This window comes from Giraffa tippelskirchi, chromosome 13 (assembly GCF_054371585.1).
Source record: "Giraffa tippelskirchi isolate mGirTip1 chromosome 13, T2T-mGirTip1v1.2.pri, whole genome shotgun sequence".
Classification (NCBI taxonomy): domain Eukaryota; kingdom Metazoa; phylum Chordata; class Mammalia; order Artiodactyla; family Giraffidae; genus Giraffa; species Giraffa tippelskirchi.
Window position 1 is genome coordinate 50,976,204 of NC_137287.1, and position 18,137 is coordinate 50,994,340.

At 39.4% G+C, this 18,137-nt stretch overlaps 1 protein-coding gene across 9 annotated transcripts in view; it reads left to right on the forward strand.

The window, feature by feature from the left end:
- The window catches only part of LOC145532114 (uncharacterized), a 120,751-nt gene that overhangs the window by 62,124 nt on the left and 40,490 nt on the right, over positions 1 to 18,137 (forward strand). Inside the window, exon 6 of one of the 9 annotated variants that reach the window (XM_081556475.1) lies at positions 11,779 to 12,834. The exons of 7 other annotated variants lie outside the window; for them this stretch is intronic. The gene's annotated coding sequence lies outside the window, so the exon portion shown is untranslated. Of the gene's footprint in view, positions 1 to 11,778; positions 12,835 to 18,137 lie in introns of those variants that run through there. One more of the 9 variants, XM_081556481.1, reaches the window with a different exon arrangement.

Sequence of the window (18,137 nt, forward strand, 5' to 3'; positions counted from 1 at the left end):
GGAAGAGGAAGAGCCAGGTGGGGGCAAGTGGATCATAGCAGACTCCATGCAGGTGACTGTGGTCCTGATGGAAGCATTTCAGTTCAGTTCAGTTGCTCTGTCATGTCTGACTCTTTGTGACCCAGCGGACTGCAGCACGCCAAGCCTCCCTGTCCACCGCCAACTCCCAGAGTTTACTCAAACTCATGTCCATTGAGTCAGTGATGGTATCCAACCATCTCATCCTCTGTCATCCCCTTCTCCTCCTGCCTTCAATCTTTCCCAGCATCGGGGTCTTTTTCCAACGAGTCAGTTCCTCACATCAGATGGCCAAAGTATTGGAGTTTCAGCTTCAGCATCAGTCCTTCCAATGAATATTCAGGACTCATTTCCTTTAGGATGGACTGGTTGGATCTCCTTGCAGTCCAAGGGACTCTCAAGAGTCTTCTGCAACACCACAGTTCAAAACCATCAATTCTGCAGTGCTCAGCTCTCTTTATAGTCCCAACTCTCACATCCATACATGACTACTGGAAAAACTATAGCCTTGACTAGACGGGCCTTTGTTGGCAAAGTAATGTCTCTGCTTTTAAATATGCTATCTAGGTTGGTCATAACCTTCTTTCCAAGGAGCAAGCGTCTTTTAATTTCATGGCTGCAGTCAACATCTGCAGTGATTTTGGAGCCCGAAAGATAAAGTCTCTCACTGTTTCTACAGTTTCCCCATCTATTTCCCATGAAGTGATGGTACTGGATGCCATGATCTTAGTTTTCTGAATCTTGAGTTTTAAGCCAACTTTTCTGCTCTCCTCTTTCACTTTCATCAAGGGGCTCTTTAGTTCTTCTTCACTATGTGCCATAAGGGTGGTGTCATCTGCATATCTGAGGTTATTGATATTTCTCCTGGCAGTCTTGATTCCAGCTTGTGTTTCATCCAGCCCAGCATTTCTCATGATGTTCTCTGCATATAAGTTAAATAAGCAGGGTGACAATATACAGCCTTGATGTACTCCTTTTCCTATTTGGAACCAGTCTGTTGTTCCATACCCAGTTCTAACTGTTGCTTCCTGACCTGCATACAGGTTTCTCAAGGGGCAGGTCAGGTGGTCTGCTATTCCCAACACTTTAAATATTTTCCAGAGTTCATTGTGGTCCATACAGTCAAAGGCTTTGGCACAGTCAATGAAGCACAAGTAGATGTTTTTCCAGATGATGGAAGCACCTCCAAGCCAAAAGGAGAGCCTGTCAGGGGCTCAGCTTCATTCTCTCACTCCTTTGCTTATCTGTAACATCCTACTCCTATAGCGAGGAGCCTGGCTCCCAACATCTGCCGTTTGTCAGTTTATTTCTCCTCTTCAGATTGCATTTAAGGTGGTTTCAGCAGTTAGCTGCCACACCCTGGAAAGAACTCCATAAAATAAAGCCCACTCTTTACGGAAGCCCATTGAAGATAGGACACTGAAAGATGAACTCCCCAGATTGGTAGGTGCCCAATATGCTACTGGAGATCAGTGGAGAAATAACTCCAGAAAGAATGAAGAGACGGAGCCAAAACAAAAACAGCACCCAGTTGTGGATGAGACTGGTGATAGAAGTAAGGTCCGATGCAACAAAGAGCAATATTGCATAGGAACCTGGAATCTTAGGTCCATGAATCAAGGCAAATTGGAAGTGGTCAAATAGGAGATGGCAAGAGTGAATGTCAGCATTTTAGAAATCAGCAAACTAAAATGGACTGGAATGGGTGAATTTAACTCAGATGATGATTGTACCTACTACTGTGGGCAAGAATCCCTTAGAAGAAATGGTGTAGCTATCATAGTCCATAAGAGAGTCCAAAATGCAGTACTTGGATGCAGTCTCAAAAACAACAGAATGATCTCTGTTCATTTCCAAGGCAAACCATTCAATATCACGGTAATCCAAGCCTATACCCCGACTTGTAATGCTGAAGACACTGAAGTTGAACAGTTCTATGAAGACCTACAAGACCTTTTAGAACTAACATCCAAAAAAGATGGCCTTTTCATTATAGGGGATTGGAATGCAAAAGTAGGAAGTCATGAAACACCTGAAGTAACAGGCAAATTTGACCTTGTATTACAGAATGAAGCAGGGCAAAGGCTAATAGAGTTTTGCCAAGAGAACTCACTGTCACAGCAAACACCCTCTTCCAACATCACAGAAAAGCCTCTACACATGGACATCAGCAGATGGTCAACACCGAAATCAGATTGATTATCATTCTGCAATCATTCTTTGCAGCTAAAGATGGAGACACTCTATACAGTCAGCAAAAACAAGACCAGGAGCTTACTGTGGCTCAGATCATGAACTCCTTCTTTCCAAATTCAGACTTAAATTGAAGAAAGTAGGGAAAACCACTAGACCATTCAGGTATGACCTAAATCAAATCCCTACGGTTATACAGTGGAAGTGAGAAATAGATTTAAGGGACTAGATCTGATAGACAGAGTGCTGATCAACTATGGATGGAGGTTCATGACATTGTACAGGAGACAATGATCAACACCATCTCCAAGAAAAAGAAATTCAAAAAAGCACAATGGTTGTCTGAGGAGGTCTAACAAATAGCTGTGAAAAGAAGAGAAGCAAAAGGCAAAGGAGAAAAGGAAAGTTATGCCCATCTGAATGCAGAGTTCCAAAGCATAGCAAGGAGAGATCAGAAAGCCTTCCTCAGTGATCAATGCAAAGAAACAGAGGAAAACAATAGAATGGGAAAGACTAGAGATGTCTTCAACAAAATTAGAGATACCAGGGAACATTTCATGCAAAGATGGGCTCAATAGAGGACAGAAATGGTATGGACCTAACAGAAGCAGAAGATAATAAGAGGCGGCAAGAATAGAACAACTGTACAAAAAAAAAAAAATCTTTACAACCCAGATAACCACGATGGTGTGGTCACTTACCTAGAGCCAGACATCCTGGAATGTGAAGTCAAGTGGGCCTTAGAACGCATCACTACGAACAAAGCTAGTGGAGGTGATGGAATTCCAGTTGAGCTATTTCAAATCCTGAAAGATGATGCTGTGAAAGTGCTACACTCAATATGCCAGCAAATTTGGAAAACTCAGCAGTGGCCACAGGACTGGAAAAGGTCAGTTTTCATTCCAATCCCAAAGAAAGGCAATGCCAAAGAATGCTCGAACTACCACACAATTGCACTTATCTCACATGCTATAAAGTAGTGCTCAAAATTCTCCAAGCCAGGCTTCAGGAATACGTGAACCATGAACTTCCAGATGTCCAATCTGGTTTTAGAAAAGGCAGAGGAACCAGAGATCAAATTGCCAACATCTGCTGGATCATCGAAAAAGCAAGAGAGTTCCAGAAAAACATCTATTTCTGCTTTATTGACTATGCCAAAGCCTTTGTGTGGATCACAATAAACTGTGGAAAATTCTGAAAGAGATGAGAATACCAGACCACCTGACCTGCCTCTTGAGAGACCTGTATGCAGGTCAGGAAGCAACAGTTAGAACTGGACATGGAACAACAGACTGGTTCCGAATAGGAAAAGGAGTATGTCAAGGCTGTATATTGTCACCCTGCTTATTTAACTCATATGCAGAGTACATCATGAGAAGGTCTGGACTGGATAAAGCACAAGCTGGAATCAAGATGCCAGGAGAAGTATCAATAACCTCAGATATGCAGGTGACACCACCCTTATGGCAGAAAGTGAAGAAGAACTAAAGAGCCTCTTGATGAAAGTGAAAGAGGATAGTGAAAAAGTGGCTTAAAACTCAACATTCAGAAAACTAAGATCATGGCATCTGGTCCCAACACTTCATGGCCAATAGATGGGGAAACAGTGGAAACAGTGTCTGACTTTATTTTTGGGGGCTCCCAAATCACTGCAGATGTGGATTGCGCCATGAAATTTAAAGACGCTTACTCCTTGGAAGGAACGTTATGACCAACATAGACAGTATATTAAAAAGCAGAGACATTACTTTTTCAACAAAGTCTGTCTTGTCAAGGCTATTGTTTTTCCGGTAGTATTGTATGGATGTGAGAGTTGGAGTATGAAGAAAGCTGAGTGCTGAAGAATTGATGTTTTTGAACTGTGGTGTTGGAGAAGACTCTTGAGAGTCCCATGGACTGCAAGGAGATCCAACCAGTCCATCCTAAAGGAAATCAGTCCTTAGTGTGCATTGGAAGGACTGATGTTGAAGCTGAAACTCCAATACTTTGGCAACCTGATGAGAAAAGCTGACTCATTGCAAAAGACCGTGATGCTGGGAAAGATTGAGGGCCGGAGGAGAAGGGGACGCCAGAGGATGAGATGGTTGAATGGCCTCACCAACTCAATGGAAATGAGTTTGGGTAAACTCCAGGAGTTGGAGATGGACAGGGAGGCCTGGCGTGCTGTGGTTCATGGGGTCGCGAAGAGTCAGACACAACTGAGCAACAGAACTGAATTGAACTGATTTTGCTTTTAGTCTGCAGGTTTTGTTCATTTCCAAAGTTTACTTAGGTCACCAATTTTTGCCCCGTCCTCTGTGCTGTATTTAGTCGCTCAGTTCTGTTTGACTCTTTGTGACTCCATGAACTGTAACCCTCCAGGATCCTCTGTCCTCGGGGATTCTCCATGCAAGGATACTGGGGTAGGTTGCCATGCCTTCCTCTAACCCATTCCCTACAGTAAGGTTTTTTCCCATGTATTTCTAATATGGATAGATTCTGTCACATTGTGTATTCAATTCTGAGACTCTCTTATACCCTGCTGCTGCTGCTAAGTCGCTTCAGTCGTGTCCGACTCTGTGCTACCCCATAGACGGCAGCCCACCAGTCTCCCCCGTCCCTGGGATTCTCCAGGCAAGAATACTGGAGTGGGTTGCCATTTCCTTCTCCAATGCATGCAAGTGAGAAGTGAAAGTGAAGTCGCTCAGTCATGTCTGACTCTTAGCGACCCCATGGACTGTAGCCTACCAGGCTCCTCCATCCATGGGATTTTCCTATACCCTAAATAACTAAATTTGAACAGATTAACTCCCAAGGGCTATACAAATTGATGAGCTTAGACAAATGCCCAGTGACATGTATCCATCCTAAAGTATCACATGGAATACTTCAAACCCCCATAGCGTGATCTACATATCATCTATGTAGCTTTGCCTTTCCTAGAATGTCATAAACGGGGTCCTACTGTGTGCAGTCTCTTAAGATTGAATTCTTCCACTTAGCAATATGCATGTAAGATTCATCCATGTCTTTCAAGGGTTGATGGTTTGTTCCTTTCTATGGTTGAGTCGTGTTCCACTGCATGTGCATGAGAAGGAAAACAATTTTTCCTTTGCCCTTCTCGGTTCTTGGTACCCCCCACCTTCTGTAATAAAAGACAGATTACCAAGAGAAAAACCGAAGTTTAATAACATGTATACCTCTTACATGGGATTCCCAGGTGGCTCAGTGGTAAAGAGTACACCTGACAATGCAGGAGACGTAAGAGACGCAAGTTTGATCCCTGGGTCAGGAAGATCTCCTCGCGGAGGGCATGGCAATGCACTCCAGTTTTCTTGCCTACCTCTTTTATAATCCAGTTATGTATTGCTATCAATTTCCCCCCAAGTACTGCTTTCGCTCCACCCCCACAAATTTTAATGTTTTCGTTTTCAGTCAATTCTAAATGTGTTCTAATCTTTCATTGCTTTGTACGTTACTTTAGTTTCCAAATGTCTGGGATTTTTCAGATGTCATTTTGGCCTTGAATTCTAATTTAGAAGAAAGTACTTAAAATATTTTTTTTCATTTTATTGAAGAATAGCTGATTTCTAATGCTGTGTTAGTTTCAAATGTACAACAAAATGATTTAGTTATACATATATCCATTCTTTTTCGGATTCTTTACCTATGTAGATTATTACAGAATATTGAGTTCCTTGTGCTATACAGTAGTTCCTTGTTGGCTATCTATTTTATATAAGTGTGTGTTAATCCCAAGCTCCTAATTTTTCCTCCCCAACCACATTTCCCCTTTGGTAACCCTGAATTTGTTTTTGAAATCTGTGAGTCTGTTTCTATTTTGTAGATAGGTTCATTTGTATCATTTTTTAGATGAGATTCTATATACGAATGATATAGATAATGGTATTTGTCTTTCTCTGACTTAGTATGATAATCTCTAGGTCCATCATGTTGCTGCATATGGCACTATTTGTTCGTTATTGTGGCTGAGTAATATTCCATTGTATATATGTACTCATCTTCTTTATTCATTTCCCTGTTGATAGATATTTAGGTTGCTTCCATGTCTTGGCTATTGTAAATGGTGCCCCAGAAGAATAGGTACAGGTATACGTATGGCTGAGTCCCTTAGCTGTGTACCTGAAACTATCACAATGTTGCTAATAGGCTATACTATAATATAAAACAGGTTAAAAAAACTAAAAATCGACTACAAAGGGAAAAAAAACCCAATAGGCTGGTTGCAGAGTAGATCTTCTTTCCCACCAAGTGTGGTATGATGCAGTAACACCCCTTCTCTACATGCTCAGTGAAAACTCCTGGACAAAATCGGCCTAAATATTTTGTTTTCAATGCTTCAGTAAGATCCTGGGAAGAAGAGCTGAGTAAAGAAAACAAAATAACGAGATTCAAATTTTTTTCATGTAATGAGATAGGCAAAATATAGCTAAAAATAATATGTCCAAGCATAAGTCTTGAGGAATACAGCTCTCTTTATTAGTCTAACTTTTAATTAGACTAATCCTCCTTTGGTTTCAAATTATCCTGATCCTCTTCTTAAGATGTTAACTCTCTATGCCCTTCATGTGTAGACAGTTTTAACTTTTAAAAGCAGCTGGATGAAATAAATATGGATCTGTGAAGAACAGGTTATATACATAATAAATATGTCATGTCAAGCTTTCCTACCATTTACCAACTTGTTAATTGTTCTTTTAAAAAAAATGGTACAACTGGCACCAGAACACCGAAAAAACAAGAAGATGATATTGCAGAGTCTGGAACTTCAGGCTTCTCATCCTTTATAACTCCTCTGAAGGTCATTAACAAGATTATTCTTTTACCCGGTGGCCATGCTTCACCACTCTGCATCTTTACTGTAGGTTTATGGATGTTCATAATGTCTTTGCTTAACAACTATCATAGGAAGCAAATTCTGTTCACCTCACATATTCTGTTCACTCCCCATCAGTCAGGGCCCAGGCCATGTCCTAGCCCCTCCCAGAGCTGTCGTCCTCTCCCGACCACACTAGCTCACATCCATGCAACTTCTCCTAAATTCCTTCAACTCTCTCTTGGGATCACTGAAAATTCAAAACTTACCATTTGGCATTTTCATTTATATATACATACTAAAAGTAAACATATATAAAATACAGTAGATAAGTGACATGTAAAATATAATATATAAAAAGTATATAGAGTCCCATGAAATGAAGAATTCCATTGAATTGATTCCAGATGACTTCATGTATTTTTTCTTGTCCTCTACTTGTATGATATTCATCTGAAATTCAATTACTATTATTAGAACTACAAGAAATAGATGAATAGGATCTTACCTCCTAGAGTTCCCCGTCAGTACTTTAATCCAAGTTCCCCAGTCTCTTGCTCCCTTGAACTCTCCTTTCTCTTTCGTCTCCAAATTTTTATTCTTTTTATGGGTTTTTCTACAATATATTCACTTTACCTTTTTTTCTGAACTATGTTTCATTACTTCCATTCTTTACTTGTATAATCTTTCTCAGAAGCACAAGTACACACACACAAATCCCCACATCAGCTGTGTGTTTAGGTGCTGTTTTACTGGGCTGTCTCTGTGTTTGACTTACATTTCCATATTCCACAATGTTACAACATGCCAGGAGAGGCAACTATTTTCCTGTCTACGTCTCATTTTGACCTACATCACACAAAATTTTAGCAAACGGTTGCAGACAGACCATATGAATGGTTTAAGATGCTGTCCTTTTCTAGAAACACCTAGAACCACCTTGAACAAATTGTTTCCTGCTGTTAAAATAATGATACTACCGAAAGGAATTGGGTAGATTGAACACATCACCTTACCAATGGTGTTTTTCACAGAACTAGAAAAAAACATTTTACAGTGTGAATGGGAAAAAAAGACCACGAATAGCCAAGCAATCTTGAGAAAGAAAAGCAAGAGCTGACAGAATCAGGTTCCCTGATTTCAAGACTAGCAGTGAGTTCAGTTCAGTTACTCAGTCGTGTCCGACTCTTTGCGACCCCATGAATCGCAGCACGCCAGGCCTCCCTGTTCATCACCAACACCCAGAGTTTACCCAAACTCATGTCCATTGAGTCCGTGATGCCATCCAGCCATCTCATCCTCTGTCGTCCCCTTCTCCTCCTGCCCCCAATCCTTCCCAGCATTAGGGTCTTTTCCAGTGAGTCAACTCTTCGCATGAGGTGGCCAAAGTATTGAAGTTTCAGCTTCAACATCAGTCCTTCCAGTGAACACCCAGGACTGATCTCCTTTAGGATGGAATGGTTGGGTCTCCTTGCAGTCCAAGGGACTCTCAAGAGTCTTCTCCAACACCACAGCTCAAAACCATCAATTCTTGAGCACTCAGCTTTCTTCACAGTCCAACTCTCACATCCATACATGACTACTGGAAAAACCATAGCCTTGACTAGACGGACCTTTGTTGACAAAGTAATGTCTCTGCTTTTTAATATGCTATCTAAGTTGGTCATAACTTTCCTTCCAAGGAGTAAGCGTCTTTTAATTCCATGGCTGCAATCACCATCTGCAGTAATTTTGGAGCCCAAAAGATAAAGTCTGACACTGTTTCAATTGTTTCCCCATCTATTTCCCATGAAGTGATGGAACCAGATGCCATGATCTTAGTTTTCTGGATGTTGAGCTTTAAGTCAACTTTTTCACTCTCCTCTCTCACTTTTAACAAGAGGCTTTTTAGTTTTTCTTCACTCTTCTGCCATGAGGGTGGTGTCATCTGCATATCTGAGGTTATTGATATTTCTCCTGGCAATCTTGATTCCAGCTTGTGCTTCTTCCAGCCCAGCATTTCTCATGATGTACTCTGCACATAAGTTAAATAAGCAGGGTGACAATATACAGCCTTGACGTACTCCTTTCCCTGTTCGGAACCAGTCTGTTGTTCCATGTCCAGTTCTAACTGTTGCTTCCTGACCTGCATACACGTTGCTCAAGAGGCAGGTCTGCTATTCCCATCTCTTTCAGAATTTTCCACAGTTTATTGTGATCCACACAGTTAAAGGCTTTGGCATAGTCAATAAAGCAGAAATAGATGTTTTTCTGGAACTCTCTTGCTTTTTTGATGATCCAGCTGATGTTGGCAATTTGATCTCTGGTTCCTCTGCCTTTTCTAAAACCAGCTTGGGCATCTGGAAGTTCATGGTTCACGTATTCCTGAAGCCTGGCTTGGAGAATTTTGAGCATTACTTTATTATCATGTGAGATGAGTGCAATTGTGCGGTAGTTTGAGCATTCTTTGGCATTGCCTTTCTTTGGGATTGGAATGAAAACTGACCTTTTCCAGTCCTGTGGCCACTGCTGAGTTTTCCAAATTTCCTGGCATATTGCATGTAGCACTTTCACAGCATCATCTTTCAGGATTTGAAATAGCTCAACTGGAATTCCATCACCTCCACTAGCTTTGTTCGTAGTGATGCGTTCTAAGGCCCACTTGACTTCACATTCCAGGATGTCTGGCTATAGGTGAGTGATCACACCATCGTGATTATCTGGGTCATGAAGATCTTTTTTGTACATTTCTTCTGTGTATTTTTGCCGCCTCTTCTTAATATCGTCTGCTTCTGTTAGGTCCATACCATTTCTGTCCTTTATTGAGCGCATCTTTGCATGAAATGTTCCCTTGGTATCTCTAATTTTCTTGAAGAGATCTCTAGTCTTTCCCATTCTGTTGTTTTCCTCTATTTCTTTACATTGATCGCTGAGGAAGGCTTTCTGATCTCTTCCTGCTATTCTTTGGAACTCTGCATTCAAATGGGAATATCTTTCCTTTTCTCCTTTGCTTTTTGCTTCTCTTCCTTTCACAGCTATCTGTAAGGCCTCCTCAGACAGCCATTTTGCTTTTTTGCATTTCTTTTCCATGGGGATGGTCTTGATCCCTGTCTCCTGTACAGCGTCACGATCCTCCATCCATAGTTCATCATGCACTCTGTCTATCAGATCTAGTCCCTTAAATCTATTTCTCACTTCCACTGTATAATCATAAGGGATTTGATTTAGATCATACCTGAATGGTCTAGTGGTTTTCGCTACTTTCTTCAATTTAAGTCTGAATTTGGCAATAAGGAGTTCATGATCTGAGCCACAGTCAGCTCCCAGTCTTGTTTTTGGTGACTGTATAGAGTGTCTCCATCTTTGGCTGCAAAGAATATAATCAATCTGATTTCAGTGTTGACCATCTGGTGATGTCCATGTGTATAGTCTTCTCTTGTGTTGTTGGAAGAGGGTGTTTGCTATGACCAGTGCGTTCTCTTGGCAAAACTCTATTAGCCTTTGCCCTGCTTCATTCTGTACTCCAAGGCCAAATTTGCCTGTTACTCTAGGTGTTTCTTGACTTCCTACTTTTGCATTCCAGTCCCCTATAATGAAAAGGACATTTTTGGGGGGTGTTAGTTCTAAAACATTTGGTAGGTCTTCATAGAACCATTCTACTTAAGCTTCTTCAGCGTTACTGGTTGGGGCATAGGCTTGGATGACTGTGATATTGAATGGTTTGCCTTGGAAAAGAACAGAGATCATTCTGTCGTTTTTGAGATTGCATCCAAGTACTGCATTTCAGACTCTTTTGTTGACCATGATGGCACTCCACTTCTTCTAAGGGATTCCTTCCCACAGTAGTAGATATAATGGTCATCTGACTTAAATTCACCCATTCCAGTCCATTTTAGTTTGCTGATTCCTAGAATGTCGACATTCACTCTTGCCATCTCCTGTTTGACCACTTCCAATTTGCCTTGATTCATGGACCCAACATTCCATGTTCTATGCAATATTGCTCTTTACAGCATCAGACTTTGCTTCTATCACCAGTCACGTCCACAACTGGGTGTTGTTTTTGCTTTGGCTCCATCTCTTCATTCTTTCTGGAGTTACTTCTCCACTGATCTCCAGTAGCATATTGGGTACCTACCAACCTGCGGAGTTCATATTTCAGTGTCCTATCTTTTTGTCTTTTCATACTGTTCATAGGGTTCTCAAGGCAAGAATACTGAAGTGGTTTGCCATTCCCTTCTCCAGTGGACCACATTCTGTCAGACCTCTCCACCATGACCCGTCCATCTTGGGTGGCCCCACACAGCATGGCTTAGTTTCATTGAGTTAGACAAGGCTGTGTTAGTTACAAGCTAAAGTAATCAAGACACTGGTTCTGGCAGAAAAACAGATAGATGCATAGATCAATGGAACAAGATACAAAGTCCAGAGAGAAACCAATGCAGCTATGGTCAAGTAATCTAGGACAAGGGAGGCAAGACTATACAATGGAGAAAAGACAGCCTCTTCAATAAGTGGTGCTGATAAAAATGGACAGCTACAAGCATAAAAATGAAATTAGAATATTCCCTAACATCATACACAAAAATAAATTCAAAATAAATTAAATACCTAAATATAAGGACAGACCCCACTAAACTCTTAGAGGAGAACATAGGCAGAGCATTCTGACACAAATTACAGCAGTATCTTTTTTGACTCACCTCTTACAGTAGTGAAAATAAAAACAATAATAAGCCAATGGGATCTAATTAAACTTTGCTTCTACACAGCACAGGTAATCATAAACAAGACAGAAGAAAACCCACAGAATGGAGGACAATATTGGAAAATGATGCAAATGACAAAGGATCAATCTCAAAAATGTTCAAACAGCTCAAGGAGCTAAATATCAAAATACAAACAACCCAATCAATAAATAAGTGTAAGATCTAAATAGACTTTTCTCTATAGAATACCAACAGATGATCAAAAAGCACATGAAAGGATGCTCAGAAAGGATGCTCCACATCACTAATAATTGGAGAAATGCAGAAATACTAGAATGAGGTATCATTTCACACCAATCAGAATAGCCACCATCAAAAAATCTACAAATAATAAATGCTGGAGAGAATGTGGAGAAAAGGGAACCCTCCTACACAGCTTATGGAATGTAACTAAGTACACCCACTGTGGAGAACTCTATGGAAGTTTCTTTAAAAACTAAATATAGACTTGCCATATGATTCAGCAATCCCACTCCTGGGCATATATCCAGAGAAAACCATAATCCAAAAAGATGCAAGCACCTCAATGTCCAAAATTGGGAAAGGAGCACATCAAGGCTGTATATTGTCACCCTGATTATTGAACTTTTATGCAGAGTACACCATGCAAAATGCCAGACTGAAGGAAGCACACGTTGGAATCAGGATTGCCATGAGAAATATCAGTAACCTCAGATACGCAGATGAACCACCCTTATGGCAGAAAGTGAAGAACTAAAGAGCCTCTTGATGAAAGTGAAAAAGGAGAGTGAAAAAGTTGATTAAAACTCAACGTTCAAAAAACTAAGATCATGGCCCAGTGCCAACCAGTAACAACCAACAAGAAAGGAGAAGCGATGTTTTGTTTGTTTTTGCATCTCTAACATCCAGCACAGAGGCTAGACTCTGAAACTCGTTGGTTTTGGTTGTGCGGCTTTTGAAGGACATGATACACATTCAGTATCTGAGATGGGGGAATATGACACAGATTATTTCAAGAAGAGAGATTATTTTTTCAATATTTACATTAAGTTTACTTTTTAAAAAAAGTTTTAAAATTAAACTATAGTTGGTTTAAAATATTGTGTTAGTGTCAGTTGTACAGCATGGTGATTCAGTATTTTTCAGATTTTACTCCAATACAGTTTATTAAAAGGTATGGCTATAATTCCCTGTACTATACAGTATAGCCTCATTGCTTATCTATTTTTTTTTTTTTTTTTTATAAATTTATTTATTTTAGTTGGGGGCCAATCACTTCACAACATTGCAATAGTTTTTGCCATACATTGACATGAATCAGCCATGGGTTTACATGTGTTCCCCCTCCTGGACCCCCCACCCACCTCCCTCCCCATCCCATCCTTCTGGGTCATCCCATTGCCCCGGCCCTGAGCCCTTGTCTCATGCATCGAACATGGAATGGTGTTCTGTTTCACATATGATAATATACATGTTTCAATGCTATTCTCCCAGAACGTCCCACCCTCACCTTCTCCCTCAGAGTCCATAAAATTGTTCCATGCATCTGTGTCTCTTATTCTGTCTCGCATATAGGGTTATCGTTACCATCTTTCAAATTCCATATATATGCATTAGTATACTGTATTGTTGTTTTTCTTTCTGGCTCACTTCACTCTGTATAATGGGCTCCAGTTTCATCCATCTCAGTAGAACCGATTCAAATGTATTTTTTTTAATGGCTGAGTAATATTCCATTGTGTATATGTACCACAGCTTCCTTATCCATTCGTCTGCTGATGGACATCTAGGTTGCTTCCATGTCCTGGCTATTGTAAACAGTGCTGCGATGAACATTGGGGTACCCGTGTCTCTTTCAATTCTGGTTTCCTCGGTGTATATGCCCAGCAGTGGGATTGCTGGGTCATATGGCAGTTCTATTCCCAGTTTTTTAAGGAATCTCCACACTGTTCTCCATAGTGGCTGTACTAGTTTGCATTCCCACCAACAGTGTAAGAGGGTTCCCTTTTCTCCACACCCTCTCCAGCATTTATTGCTTGTAGACTTTTGGATAGCAGCCATTCTGACTGGTGTGAAATGATACCTCATTGTGGTTTTGATTTGCATTTCTCTAATAATGAGTGATGTTGAGCATCTTTTCATGTGTTTGTTAGCCATCTGTATGTCTTCTTTGGAGAAATGTCTGTTTAGTTCTTTGGCCCATTTTTTGATTGGGTCGTTTATTTTTCGGGAATTCAGCTGCAGAAGTTGCTTGTATATTTTTGATATTAATTGTTTGTCTGTTGCTTCATTTGCTATTATTTTCTCCCATTCTGAAGGCTGTCTTTTCACCTTGTTTATAGTTTCCTTTGTTGTGCAAAAGCTTTTAATTTTAATTAGGTCCCATTTGTTTATTTTTGCTTTTATTTCCAATATTCTAGGAGGTGGGTCATGGAGGATCCTGCTGTGATTTATGTCGGAGAGTGTTTTGCCTATGTTTTCCTCTAGGAGTTTTATTGTTTCTGGTCTTACATTTAGATCTTTAATCCATTTTGAGTTTATTTTTGTGTACGGTGTTAGGAAATGTTCTAGTTTCATTCTTTTACAAGTGGTTGACCAGTTTTCCCAGCACCACTTGTTAAAGAGATTGTCTTTTCTCCATTGAATATTCTTGCCTCCTTTGTCGAAGATAAGGTGTCCATAGGTGCGTGGGTTTATCTCTGGGCTTTCTATTTTGTTCCATTGATCTATATTTCTATCTTTGTGCCAGTACCATACTGTCTTGATGACTGTGGCTTTGTAGTAGAGCCTGAAGTCAGGCAGGTTGATTCCTCCAGTTCCATTCTTCTTCCTCAAGATTGCTTTGGCTATTCGAGGTTTCTTATATTTCCATACAAATTGTGAGATGATTTGTTCTAGTTCTGTGAAAAATACCATTGGTAGCTTGATAGGGATTGCATTGAATCTATAGATTGCTTTGGGTAGTATACTCATTTTCACTATATTAATTCTTCCAATCCATGAACACGGTATATTTCTCCATCTGTTTGTGTCCTCTTTGATTTCTTTCATCAGTGTTTTATAGTTTTCTATATATAAGTCTTTTGTTTCTTTAGGTAGATATATTCCTAAGTATTTTATTCTTTTTGATGCAATGGTGAATGGTATTGTTTCCTTAATTTCTCTTTCTGTTTTCTCATTATTGGAGTATAGGAATGCAAGGGATTTCTGTGTGTTAATTTTATATCCTGCAACTTTACTATATTCATTGATCAACTCTAGTAATTTTCTAGTAGAGTCTTTAGGGTTTTCTATGTAGAGAATCATGTCGTCTGCAAACAGTGAGAGTTTTACTTCTTCTTTTCCTATCTGTATTCCTTTTATTTCTTTTTCAGCTCTGATTGCTGTGGCCAAAACTGCCAAAACTATGTTGAATAGTAGTGGTGAAAGTGGGCATCCTTGCCTTGTTCCTGACTTTAGGGGAAATGCTTTCAATTTTTCACCATTGAGGATAATGTTTGCTGTGGGTTTGTCATATATAGCTTTTATTATGTTGAGATATGTTCCTTCTATTCCTGCTTTCTGGAGGGTTTTAATCATAAATGGATGCTGAATTTTGTCAAAGGCTTTTTCTGCATCTATTGAGATAACCATATGGTTTTTTTCTTTCAATTTGTTAATGTGGTGTATTACATTGATTGATTTGCGGATGTTAAAAAAACCTTGCATTCCTGGGATAAAGCCCACTTGGTCATGATGTATGATCTTTTTAATATGATGTTGGATTCTGTTTGCTAGAATTTTATTAAGGATTTTTGCATCTATGTTCATCAGTGATATTGGCCTGTAGTTTTCCTTTTTTGTGACATCTTTGTCTGGTTTTGGAATTAGGGTGATGGTGGCCTCATAGAATGAGTTTGGAAGTTTACCATCTTCTGCAATTTTCTGGAAGAGTTTGAGTAGGATAGGTGTTAGCTCTTCTCTAAATTTTTGGTAGAATTCCGCTGTGAAGCCGTCTGGTCCTGGGCTTTTGTTTGCTGGAAGATTTCTGATTACAGTTTCGATTTCCGTGCTTGTGATGGGTCTGTTAAGATCTTCTATTTCTTCATGGTTCAGTTTTGGAAAGTTATACTTTTCTAAGAATTTGTCCATTTCTTCCAAGTTGTCCATTTTATTGGCATATAGCTGTTGGTAGTAGTCTCTTATGATCCTTTGTATTTCTGTGGAGTCTGTTGTGATCTCTCCATTTTCATTTCTAATTTTGTTGATCTGATTCTTCTCCCTTTGTTTCTTGATGAGTCTGGCTAATGGCTTATCAATTTTGTTTATCTTCTCGAAAAACCAGCTTTTAGTTTTGTTGATTTTTGCTATGGTCTCTTTTGTTTCTTTTGCATTTATTTCTGCCCTAATTTTTAAGATTTCTTTCCTTCTACTGACCCTGGGGTTTTTCATTTCTTCCTTCTCTAGTTGCTTTAGGTGTAGAGTTAGTTGATTTATTTGATTTTTTTCTTGTTTCTTGAGGTACGCCTGTATTGCTATGAACCTTCCCCTTAGTATTGCTTTTACAGTGTCCCATAGGTTTTGGGTTGTTGTGTTTTCATTTTCATTCGTTTCCATGCATAATTTTATTTCTTTTTTGATTTCTTCTGTGATTTGTTGGTTATTCAGAAGCGTGTTGTTTAGCCTCCATATGTTGGAACTTTTAATAGTTTTTTTCCTGTAATTGAGGTCTAATCTTACTGCATTGTGGTCAGAGAAGATGGCTGGGATGATTTCAATTTTTTTGAATTTACCAAGGCTAGATTTATGGCCCAGGATGTGATCTATCCTGGAGAAAGTTCCATGTGCACTTGAGAAAAAGGTAAAATTGATTGTTTTGGGGTGGAAACTCCTGTAAATATCAATTAAATCTAATTTGTCTATTGTATCATTTAAAGTTTGTGTTTCCTTGTTAATTTTCTGTTTAGTTGATCTATCCATATGCGTGAGTGGAGTATTAAACTCTCCCACTATTATTGTGTTATTGTTAATTTCGCCTTTCATACTTGTTAGTATTTGCCTTATATATTGTGGTGCTCCTATGTTGGGTGCATATATATTTATGATTGTTACGTCTTCTTCTTGAATTGATCCTTTGATCTTTATGTAGTGTCCTTCTTTGTCCCTTTTCACATCCTTTATTTTAAAGTCTATTTTATCTGAAATGAGTATTGCGACTCCTGCTTTCTTTTGGTCTCCGTTTGCATGGAATATCTTTTTCCATCCTTTCACTTTCAGCCTGTGTGTGTCTCTAGTTTTGAGGTGGGTCTCTTGTAGACAGCATATATAGGGGTCTTGTTTTTGTATCCATTCAGCAAGCCTTTGTCTTTTGGTTGGGGCATTCAACCCATTTACATTTAAGGTAATTATTGATAAGTATGATCCCGTTGCCATTTACTTTGTTGTTTTGAGTTCGTGTTGAAACATCCTTTCTGTGTTTCCTGTTTAGAGAAGATCCTTTAGCATTTGCTGGAGAGCTGGTTTGGTGGTGCTGAATTCCCTCAGCTCTTGCTTGTCTGTAAAGCTTTTGAATTCTCCTTCATATCTGAATGAGATCCTTGCTGGGTACAGTAATCTGGGTTGTAGATTATTCTCTTTCATTACTTTAAGTATGTCCTGCCATTCCCTTCTAGCCTGAAGGGTTTCTATTGAAAGATCAGCTGTTATCCTTATGGGGATCCCCTTGTGTGTTATTTGTTGTTTTTCCCTTGCTGCTTTTAATATTTGTTCTTTGTGTTTGATCTTTGTTAATTTGATTAATATGTGTCTTGGGGTGTTTCGCCTTGGGTTTATCCTGTTTGGAACTCTCTGGGTTTCTTGGACTTCTGTGACTATTTCTTTCCTCAATTTAAGGAAATTCTCAACTATTATCTCCTCGAGTATTTTTTCATGGCCTTTCCTTTTATCTTCTTCTTCTGGGACTCCTATGATTCGAATGTTGGGGCGTTTCATATTGTCCCAGAGGTCCCGGAGGTTTTCCTCATTTCTTTTGATTCTTTTTTCTTTTTTCCTCTCTGCTTCGTTTATTTCCATCATTCTATCTTCTACCTCACTTATCCTATCTTCTGCCTCCGTTATTCTACTGTTGGTTCCCTCCAGAGTGTCTTTTATCTCCTTTATTTCATTATTCATTCTATATTGATTCCTTTTTATTTCTTCTAAGTCCTTGATAAACATTTCTTGCATCTTCTCAATCTTTGTCTCCAGGCTATTTATCTGTAACTCCATTTTGCTTTCAAGATTTTGGATCATTTTTATTATCCTTATTCTAAATTCTTTTTCAGATAGATTCCCTATCTCCTCCTCTTTTGTTTGGCTTTGTGCGCATTTCTCATTGTCCTTTACTTGCTGAGTATTTCTCTGTCTTTTCATCTTGTTTAGAT